General features: G+C 50.2%; 1 pseudogene; it reads left to right on the top strand.

Moving 5' to 3' along the window:
• The first annotated feature begins 206 nt into the window (after nt 1–206).
• On the top strand, nt 207–3,783 carry LOC104679810 (annotated as a pseudogene).
• Nucleotides 3,784–7,186: the final 3,403 nt, after the last annotated feature.

The raw sequence follows: 7,186 nt of genomic DNA, 5'->3' as shown, positions 1-7,186 counted from the left end.
CCACCCTGGAGGAGGAGGGAGGGGACTCTGTCCCCTGATTTCTGTCTCCATGCACCCCTAATCTGTCCCCACCTACTGCCCAGACCTCTGCTCTCGCTTTCTCAGGCAGGTCCAGCGCCAGTTCTCCCATGACATGGTCTGTTTCCAGGGCAAGTTCCAGACAAGGTAAAAGGATTTAGGCTGAGCAGGGTGCAGGGGGCATTGGAATGGCACTGAGGGCAAAGGCAGAGGTGTGCGTGGCAGTGCCCTGGCTGGCCCCATGAAGGGCACAGGCACTGGGCACCAGAGCCACCTGGGTCCCCAGGACAGTGCTGCCCTTTGAAGCCATGCCCTGGTGTCCAGGCAACTGGTGGCTGAGGCTGCTGCAGATCTGGAGGGAACAGGGTTATGAGCACCTGCACCTGGAGGTGCACCAGACCTTCCAGGAACTGGGGCCCATTTTCAGGTAAAGCCCTCCCTGGCCCTCGCTGGGAACACCCAAAGCCCTGCCCCTGCTGCCCAGGACCCTTTGGGGCACACAGCACTGCCGTTCCCAGCAGGCCTTGGCACTCTGCATCCTTTGGAGAATGGGGAGGGAGTGCAGCATGTGCTGGTCTGTGGCTCTGCCAGTATAGGGGATGGTGCAGAGCAAACCCCAGCTCGCTGCAGAGAGGGCAGGACTCAGAGGCACTAAAGTTGGGAGGTTTCCGGGAGCCAGCAGGAGGGCTTCAGCTGTGAAGCTGCTAATCCCGGAGTGGCATGGGTAGACAGGAGACACTTTGGATTGAGACTACAGACTGGGGTCAGTGGGGATATGACCCCATCCAGCAGGGCCTTGTGCTTGGCCTCACAGGTACCACTTGGGAGGACCACGCATGGTGTGTGTGATGCTGCCAGAGGACGTGGAGAAGCTGCAGCAGGTGTACAGCCTGCATCCCTGCAGGATGAGCCTGAAGCCCTGGGTGGCCTACATACAACATCATGGGCACAAATGTGGTGTGTTCTTGCTGTGAGGGGCGAGTCGGGAGCTGAGAGCTGGGAGCAGGGTGGGCAACCTGGGCACGGAGAGGAAGCAAGAGAGGCAGGACCGGAAAGCACATCCACCCGGGGCATGTGTGGTGGGCTGTGAGGGTGAGCACCCAGCCTGGAGGATGGCCATCCCATGGGGTCACGTCTGCCCTGTGGGTTGGGGAAGCAGGACAGTGGTGGAGAAATGGGCACGGACACCTCTGCAGAGGAGAAGATGCAGAGCAATGAACCCTTCTGTGCAGCGAGAACCCACTCTGCACCGACCTCGGCGGCTTTCTCTTGTGGGCTGAGGACTCTCCTTCCCACGGGTCAGAAAACTGAGGCCATGGGAAGGGGACTCCCACTGGCCCAGGTCACAGGCTGTGAGTGCTGAGCCTGGTGTTCACCGGGGCTGCAGCCTGCCTCAGGGCGCTCGTGGTCCCTGCTGTCCCAGCAAACTTTCTTGATGGGGACAGTCCCGGGCAGGAGGCAGGTGGGGACGCAGGTGGTTGGTGGCTCCATTGTTCTCAGAAGCAAGGCACGAGGTAGGGCGGTTGATGGCACTGGGGAGGATGTTACCTGGCCTGTGGAGAGGGTGGCGCCTGGTCAGGTGGACAGGGAGAGGCTGGTGCTTGAAGTTGGTCACCTGCAGGGATGTTGCCATTATGATGGGGGAAGGACTGGACGAGGATGTCACAGTGGCGACAGCCCCCACTCCATGGCAAGAAAGGAATTCTCTTGGGAAAGCGGGATTTAGGTAAAAGGGCACCCAAGGGTGGGGATCTTCAGTGAGGCTGGCCTATAGACATCAGAGAGGGAGTCAGGACCCAGGAAGACAGGTCCAGGAGGCTGTGTGCGCGTAACGGAAGGAAGAGGAGCACACCTGTGTGTGTGCATGTCTTGCATCTGTGCACATGCTGTGTGTTCCTCTGCACCTGCATTTGCACATGTGTGTGCATGTGCGTGTACCCAAGTGTCTGTGTGTGCATGTAAGGTGTGGTGTGTGGCACGGGTGTCTCTGTGTGTGCATGTGCAGGTGCCGGCATGGGTGTAGTGTCTGTGCACACGTGTACATGTGTCTCTTCACACGTGTGTTGAGGTCTGCCTGTCACCACTGTCAACTCGGGACAGCAGCCAGCTGGACATAAACAAAGGAGTTTTGCAGGAATGTGGCTGAGAGGGGAAATTCCTCCCCACCTTTCCCTGGGGGCATCCATGGAGCCCCAACACACTCTGGGTGTGGGTGAGGATGGCGTGAAACAGAGCTCGGTTCCTGCCCTGCAGAAGATGCAGATACTTCACAGAGACAGGCAGAGACTGCTGCCCCAGAGGCACTGTGCCCAGGGCAGGGAAGGGCAGGGAGGAGAGGGCAGCGAGGGGCTGTCCCCTCAAGACACAGTGTGGTGAGGTGGGCAAAGCTTGACAATAGGGGTTACCTCCTTTCTTGGAGAAAAGCCCTCCCCCGCTACTACAGGGAGGGCCTGCATGGGTGAGGTGGTGCTAGCCTTGGGGCACCAGGTCCCAGGAATGACCTCAGTTACCTCCTCAGCACCTGTGGGCAGAAGCTACCGTCTCACCACTGCTTAGACCTGAGTGGCCTTTGCCCAGCACCTGGAGGCTGCTCTGAGAAAAGTCTGCAGCTCAAACACAAACAGGCAGCTTCCGCCAGGGCCCCCAGTCAGCTCCCTGCAGGCCGATTCCCCTTGGGGACAAGGAGGATGGGATACGGGTCAGGGCCTGTGTGTTTCTGGGGCGGCTTCACAAGCTCTGCCCTGGCTTCTGTAGGAATGGGCCTGAATGGCGCTTCAATCGATTGCGGCTGAACCCAGATGTGCTGTCGCCTAAGGCCGTGCAGAGGTTCCTCCCGATGGTGGACACAGTGGCCAGGGACTTCTCCCAGGCCCTGAGGAAGAAGGTGCTGCAGAACGCCCGGGGGAGCCTGACCCTGGACGTCCAGCCCAGCATCTTCCACTACACCATAGAAGGTGTGGGCCAGGAGGGAAGGTCCAGCCTCAGAGACCCTGGAGTGGCCAGGGACGGGGACGGGGGGCTGGAGGGAGTGAGGGGAGGCAGCCTGGAGGCCTCCCCAGGAGGTTTCCTTGTGCTCAGCAGTGCATCCTCCCCACAGCCAGCAACTTAGCTCTTTTTGGAGAGCGGCTGGGCCTGGTTGGCCACAGCCCCAGCTCTGCCAGCCTGAACTTCCTCCATGCCCTGGAGGTCATGTTCAAATCCACCGTCCAGCTCATGTTCATGCCCAGGAGCCTGTCTCGCTGGACCAGCCCCAAGGTGTGGAAGGAGCACTTTGAGGCCTGGGACTGCATCTTCCAGTACGGTGAGGCCAGGGACCCAGGCAGTGCTATGGGGAAGGAACACCATGGGACCCAGTTTCTCCCTCTCCACCACCCGGCGGGGAATGGAGGCCACTGGGAGGGCCGGGGGTTTCTCACAGTCCTGCCAGGGAGATCGGTGTGAGTCGGGCTGGGCTGCGCCGATTCGGAGAATTTGGTGTGAGAGCGAGGAGAGTCGTGTGTTGGGGCAGGCTGGGCAGGAGGAGGACACTGAAGGACGCTTCCCAGCACCAAGGTCTGAGGGCTGTCTCCGGCTCCCCGGACAGGCGACAACTGTATCCAGAAAATCTATCAGGAACTGGCCTTCAGCCGCCCTCAGCAGTACACCAGCATCGTGGCGGAACTCCTGTTGAATGCGGAACTGTCGCCAGATGCCATCAAGGCCAACTCTATGGAACTCACTGCAGGGAGCGTGGACACGGTCAGGCCGGCAACCAGCCCCACCTAGAGAGGGTGATGCCAAGTCTGGTTCCCAGACGCTGCCTGCCAATGCCACATGGCACCCACGTGCCCCATCCCCAGGCTACGGGCCCCACATTTCTTCTTTGACATTGTGATGTGATAAACACATTTGCAGGTTGCCTTGGTTGGAATGGGGGTTCCCTTTTCTGGAGGACTCAGGGAAAGGGGTTTGGATGGGAACTGGGATTTGAAGTCTTGGGTCCCAGGGCTCTGTCGTGCTCAGGGCGTGGATGTCTCCACCCCTCACAGGGAGGTTGTCCTGGGTGGTTTAGTTTGTCCTGTGGTTTTAGTTCGCATTTCTCTGATGATTAGGAATTTTCAGCATTTTTTCTTGTGTTCATTGGCCATTTGTATTTCTTCTTTGGAGAAATATCTGTCCATATCCTTTGCCCAGTTTTCAGTGGTGGTGTTTGGTTTTTTTCTTGTTGGGTTGTTTGAGTTTCTTGTAAATGTTACTCCTTTGTCAGAGGCATAATTTACAAATATTTTCTCTCATTTTGTAGGTTGTTTGTTTACTCTGTTGATTGTTTCTTGTGCTGTGCAGAAGCTTTTTAGTTTAAGTAAGTCTCATTTGTCTTCTTTTGTTTTTGTTGCATTTGCTTTTGGGGTCTCCATCGTAAATTATTTGCCTAGGCATATCCAGAAGGGTTTTTCTAGGGTTTTTTCTAAGGTCTTTATAGTTTCAGGTATTACATTTAGTCTTTAATTCATCTTAATTTAATTTCTTTATAGTATCTGGTGAGAGAGCTGGGCGCAGTGGCTCATGCCTGTAATCCCAGCACTTTGGGAGGCCAAGATGGGTGGATCGCCTGAGGTCAGGAGCTCCACACCAGCCTGGACAACATGGCAAAACCCCGTCTCTACTAAAAATGCAAAAAATTAGCCGGGCGTGGTGGCAGGCTTCTGTAATCCCAGCTACTTGGGAGGCTGAGGCAAGAGAGTTGCTTGAATCCAGGAGACAGAGGTTGCAGTGAGCCGAGATCATGCCATTGCACTGCAGCCTGGGCAACAAGAGTAAAACTCTGTCTCGATATATATGGTGAGAGTTGGGGTCCGGTATTATTTTTCTGCATGTGGCTATCCAATTTTCCCAGTACCATTTATTGAATAGAGTGTCTTTTCGCCATTGTTTATTTTTGTCAATTTTGTCAAAGATTAGTTGGTTGTAGGTATGTGGCTTTATTTCTAGGTTTTCTATTCTTTTTAATAGATCTACGTGTCGATTTTTGTACTAGTTTCATGCTGTTTGGTCACTATAGTCTTGTAGCACAATTTAAAGTCAGGCAATATGATGCCTCCAGATTTTTCCTTTTGCTTAGGATTGCTTTGGCTCTTTGGGCTTTTTGTTGTTGTTCCATATGAACTATAGACATTTTTTTTCTAATTTTGTAAAAAATGGCATTGGTAATTTGATAAGGACTGTGTTGAATTTACAGATTGCTTTGGGCAATGTGGTCATTTTAACAATGTTTGTTCTTCCAATGCATGAGCATGAAATGTTTTACCGTTTGTTTGTGTCATCTATGATTTCTTTCATTAGTGTTCTGTAGTTCTCCTTGTAGAAATCTTTCACCTCCTTGGTTAAATGTATTGCTAGGTTTTGTGTGTGTGTGTGTGTGTGTGTGTGTGTGTGTGTGTGTGTGTGGTTTATTGTAAATGGGAATGAGTTCTTGAATTGATTCCTGGCTTAAATGTTACTGGTGTATAAAAATGCTACTGATATTTGTATGTTGATTTTGTATCTTGAAACTTTACAGAAGTTGTTTATCAAGTCTGGGAGTCTTTTGGAGGAGTCTTTAGGGCTTTCTAGGTACACGACTATGTAATTGGTGAACAGAGATAATTTGACTTCCTCTTTTCTTTTTTCTTTCTTTCTCTTGCCTGATTGCTCTGGCTAGGACTTTCAGTATTATGTTGAATAGGAGTGGTGGAACAAAGAATGGACATCCATTCCAAGACACGGAACAAGGAATGGACATCCTTGTTCCAATTCTTAGGGGAAATGCTGTCAACCTTTCCCCATTCCCCATGATGTTTAGTGGCTGTGGGTTCATCATATATATTCCGCATTCAGTGGCTGTGGGTTTGTCATATATGGCTGTTATTACTTTGAGGTATTTTTAAATGCCTAGTTTGTTGACAGTTTTTATCATGAAGGGATGTTGGCTTTTATCAAATGATTTTTTCTGCATATATTGAGATAATCATATGTTTTTTGTTCTTAGTTCTGTTTATGTGGTGAATCACATTTATTGATTTGCATATGTTGAGCCATCATTGCATCCCTGTAATAAAGGGACGAATTATCTTTTTGATGTGCTGTTGGATTCAGTTTGCTAGTATTTTGTTGAGAATTTTGGCTTTTGTGTTGAGTGATGCTGGCCCATAGTTTTCTTTGTTGTGTGCTTGCCTGATTCCTCCCTAACTCATTCTATGACACCAAAATTCAACAGTGCCTCAAAAAGACAATTTATCACAATTAAGTGGCTTTTATTCCAGGGTTGGAAGGATGGCTCAGCATACACAAATCAGTAAATGTGACTCACCACATAAACAGAACTAAGAATGAAAACCATGTAATCATCTCAATAGATGCAGAAAAAGCATTCCGTAAAATCTCTCCTTCGAGATTGTTTGGAATAGTTTCAGTTCCTTTGGTCCTAGCTGTTCTTTGTACATCTGGTAATATTTCGCTGTGAATATGCCTGATCCTGTGCTTTTCTGTTGTTGTTGGAAGATTTTTTTTTTATTATGGGTTCAATGTTATTACTCCTTCTTGGTCTGTTCAGTAGTTCTGTTTCTTTCTGATTTAATCTTGGGAGATTGTGTGTTTCTAGGAATTTATCCATTTCCTCTACATTTTCTAGTTTGTGTGCATAGAGGTACTCAGAGTACTCTCTGGTGATCTTTTGGGTTTTTTTGTGGTATCAGTGGTGATGTCAGCTTTATCATTTCTGATTGTGCTTATTTGAATCTTCTTTTTTTCTTGGTTAGTCTAGCTAGTGGTCATTAATTTAGTTTATCATTTCAAAGAACTAACTTTTCATTTCACTGATCCTGTGTGTCATTCTGTTTGGTCTCAGTCTCACTTAATTCTGCTCTGATTCTTGTTATTTCTTCTCTTCTGCTAGATTTTAGCTTGGGCAAGTAGCCAGGGGAGCTCAGAAAAGAGCTAGGTAGATCCTGCATCCAGTGTGCCTGGGCAGCCCCTTAGAAGTGTTCTCAGACTCAGACTCTTGTTGTTCTAGTTCCTTGAGGTGTGATGTTAGGATGTTAATTTGAGATATTTCTTTTCAATGTAGGTGTTTAATTCTATAAAGTTTCATCATAGCTGTGTTTTTGCTGTACCACAGAGGTTTTCATATGTTTTATCTCTACTTTCATTTGTT

Source organism: Rhinopithecus roxellana, chromosome 17 (assembly GCF_007565055.1).
Source record: "Rhinopithecus roxellana isolate Shanxi Qingling chromosome 17, ASM756505v1, whole genome shotgun sequence".
NCBI classification, from domain to species: Eukaryota; Metazoa; Chordata; class Mammalia; order Primates; family Cercopithecidae; genus Rhinopithecus; species Rhinopithecus roxellana.
This window is presented reverse-complemented; position numbering and strand designations above follow the sequence as displayed.